The 3,936-nt window shown below is 40.0% G+C and overlaps 1 protein-coding gene across 1 annotated transcript in view; it reads right to left on the bottom strand.

Annotated features, from left to right (window-relative positions):
• TANK (TRAF family member associated NFKB activator) overlaps positions 1 to 2,317 on the bottom strand; it is a 44,378-nt gene extending 42,061 nt beyond the window's left edge. The window contains exon 1 of the mRNA XM_019522699.1: positions 2,220 to 2,317. The gene's annotated coding sequence lies outside the window, so the exon portion shown is untranslated. The remainder of the gene's footprint in view (positions 1 to 2,219) is intronic.
• Between the last annotated feature and the right edge of the window lie 1,619 nt (positions 2,318 to 3,936).

The following is a 3,936-nucleotide window of genomic DNA, read 5'->3' as shown; positions in this document are numbered from 1 at the left end:
AAATATCTCCAGACAAAACCCTCCCCCCCATCCCCCTTCTCCCCCCTCCTGCCCCACAAAATGCTGCTTTACTTTAAACACCCCACATATGCCCAGAAGAGGCAGCTAGTTACTTCAACCCAGCTCACCCGATGTCTGTAAATATTGGATGCTTTATGGGGGCTTTTATCTAATAGCTGACTGAATCAGTTTTAGCTAAAAGTGCCAAAAAGCCCTGTTGACATGCCCGATCTTTACAGACGCTGCAGAGCCGGGTTGAAGTAATGCATTGCTGCTTCCAGTAAAGCACTTTTTTAACATCTGCAGTGTAAAACCAAAATGGCCATGACTCATGGGCACTGAGCACCCACTATTCTTTTTCAGTGGGTGCTTGCGACCCAGAGCACCTACAGAGTTGGCACCTATGAGTGAGAATGAGGAAGAGGACCCACGCACCTTTTGCATCAACTGCTTTTCAAGAACTAAATCCACTTATGTGCCTGGTAGCCAGAATAGAATATGGTCCTGTTTGTTCTAGTAGATTTGTAGGAAACTAGAGATGTCAAACTCTTTTGGTAGATAGGGCATAGTTCCACTTTTAATTACAGCCCATGGGACCATAATTCATTGGGTATAAATTTAGGGCCATATCTGCTTCCATCTGTCTATAGCAGAACTCACTAGTGTTCAATGGGAATTACTCAGTACATGTGGTCTAAGTTTATGACTGAGTTGCTAAGCACTACCACAATACAAACAATTATTAAAAATAAATGGCCTTTCACACATTAAATTATTACCATTAATCATGATATGTTGTTTATCTTATTGCCACATTTAACAACACAGAAAGGAAAAATATCTTCTGCACCATATTTTTTTTCCTTTCCCACCTTGCCTTTCCTTTTTTCCTCTCCTTTTTCCCTGTGTTCCCTGCAGCACCCCTATGAACCACTCCATATGGGATTCACTCCTCCATCAGTGCTCTTTAAAGTTATCCACTGCCCCATAAGGATATTAAAGGGTTTAGAGTTAAAGCCACACTGAGATTAGCAGGTGTAGACAAGTTAAAATTTCCGAATCATTGTAGCAAGCTGTCTGCAGACCCAGGAAGATTTCACTGTGTGAGTTGCATGCAGTCTACATTTGGAAGTCACTGTTTGCAATGAGGAAGGTTAGAAACTTAGTACTTTTAACAAAATGGAAACCCAGATTCTGCACAAGTAAAATAGGTCAAGCAGATCTCATGACTATGCAAACAGGGTGCTTCAGGATTTACATCCTTGTCAAAAAAATTTAACAAATGATACTGGTTTTTACTTTGGGAGTAATATACAAATGTATGTAGACAACATATCACTCATTATAAAACAAGTAACAAGTATCACAGAGATGTCAGCTCTTAAAGGTATGTTTGTAATGAACTATAATAGCAGGACAAGTACATTTCACTATAGGTTTAAGCCTATTCCCCAATGATGTCTTCAGGCTTATACATGTGAACTGGCTTCTACAAGCCAAATATCAGAAACTGAAAGGTTAAAAATGTTTTTTTTCCAAGCCTCTTAATGTAGCCACGTTTTCAAACACTAGGTGGCCCACGTCAGATGTCTAAACCTTTTCCAGACTATTAACTTTCACTAAGGAATGTATATTGCTAGGTGCCAGCACAGCCTATGGCATTATATGAATTTTTTTGTTATCAAAATGAAAACCTGGGTTTTCTCTGGAGACATGAAGAAAGGTACTCTATCAAACTAAGAGAAGACCTAATCTAAGGTTGGGTCACAGAAGTAATATTTGAGAACTGAAAACAGAAAATAAGGAGAATAAAGGGAAATCTTTTGGCACAGGTGAAAAATAACATCTCTAGGTTGGAGAAGAAGGGCGAATGATGAAACAATTTGGAATGAAATTGCTAAAAAAGAGAAAAAACTCTAAATTCTTCTGAACAGAAAAGTATGAGCCAGTGTAAAACTTATACTATATGTAACAGCTTTGTTTTTTGCTTGTGGTATAGTCATAGCAGATGGAAACAAAAGGAAGTCTTGGGTTCCAGAGAATAGCTAAACAGCAGTTACCTAAATGTGGTCACACAAAGACAGTGCAATCTAAAATAACATTAAGGCAGATGTTAGTACAATTGTAGTATTTACATCTTGTCTTGGAACCTTAATATACCAGTAGTTACTTGATAAAGACAAGCAGTAGAAACTATAGGAACTAAATTTTTTGATTACCTTATCAGTAATTGCATTAAGAATATTTTTCTTCAGTCACTTTCTTCAGTAACAACACAGACAAATTTTAGGCAGTCTGGAAGCTTTGTCAACCGATTATGAAATGCAGTTCTGTCAGCCTCCTGTACTGGTTATGACTGACGTTAGCTGGGAACTTCCACTGAGAAATCCCCCACTTAAGCACTTCCTTATTTGCAACTGCAGACAACCAATCAGTATGAGATACTCTCTGTAGAGGCGACTTTAGCAGAAGACATTCTGTAAATCAACTATAGGCCTGATTCTTCTGTACTTACGTCCAGGATTTTTTCCTATGACTTCAGTGGGACAAATGGCACAGGTGAGTGCTATTCTGCATGCTTAAAGATATCAGAATCAGGAACTAGGATTATAAGGAGCTGAGCTGCTATTGTGCACCATTTGTAACTATCTTTTCCATGATGAGATAAAAAAAATACAAATATATTTTGCTAAACCTTAGTCCCAAAGCTGTCCTGAAGCCAGTGTCACTGATATTCTGATAGAAAATAGTAAGAACTTCATGAAAGCAGCCTCATGCCATTTGCTTATATCACATATAAAGAGAGGTGCATATGATGTACAAATATAGGGAGAAATTCCATAGAAGACTGACATAAAACCTATGTACCAATTAATTTTCAGTAGAGCTCCAATGAGACTTAATTGGTGCCGACCATGACCTTGAAGTACATATTATCATATGAAGTGAAGATTTTCTTCTCCAATTTTTTTTTTTAGTGAAACCTATATATTGAGTTTCCCTATAAGAATGTGGAGGACAACATCTACTTGGGACAGCTTTTCTTCTTTCACTTCTGGGAGCAACAGTATATCTTCTTTTCACAGCCTTCCAGTACTAAGAACAGATAGCACAGTGGCTCTACAGCTCTACTCTGTTCGTTCCCCAGTCCTACCTGTGTCACAACGTAAGCCATCTTTGATACCCAGTGTCAAACACAGACTCCCCAGACCTTAGCTGTAGCTGAAAATATTCTGGCAGCTGATTTAGGCAGAGTTATGCTGTATTCAATGCCTGATTGCAAAGAATATAACTGGCCCCTGGTGTAATAAAGAGGAACTATTCACAACTTCTCAAGTGTTCGGGAACACCACTGGCCTGGCTCAAGTCCAGGACTCAGCAAGGTTTTGTAGCAGGGGACTGCTTTAATGGAACTGAGCTTTGAATGCACAGCCACTGCTGGAGACAGAGCCTGACCTATAGTCACCCCTCAATGCCACCCCACCCCTCAGTGCCACCATATCCACTTCTGTTCATTGCTGCTCCTATTACCTGGTGAAGACCTGCAACTGGCAAAATGCCATCAAAGCCCCCCAACACCAAAATGTTGCCAAAGTCCCCCGGCTCTGTGGGCTGGATAACACAGCTGTGCAGATCTAGCTCATGGGCTGTAGGTTGCCAACCCCTGTCTAGTCAAATGTCTATGTGTATGTGAGACATGAGACAAAAAGACAGTCATATTTGACATTAAATATTTAATTACCAGGGTATCATAGAAACCCCACCCTATGAGGAAGCGGTGCCCTAAGGAGGGAACCTAGCAAAAACAAGCTAATTCAGGTTCTTAGGAACCTAGAGGAGTGATTCAATGGCATTCTCAATTCTCCACTCCTATAATAGCCTGTTTTCAGGACCAGGGCTTCCATGACTTGGGAGAAAGGAAGAGGTAGAAGCTGA

Source organism: Gavialis gangeticus, unplaced genomic scaffold (assembly GCF_001723915.1).
Source record: "Gavialis gangeticus isolate Ggan-Ray unplaced genomic scaffold, GavGan_comp1, whole genome shotgun sequence".
Taxonomy (NCBI): domain Eukaryota; kingdom Metazoa; phylum Chordata; order Crocodylia; family Gavialidae; genus Gavialis; species Gavialis gangeticus.
This window is presented reverse-complemented; position numbering and strand designations above follow the sequence as displayed.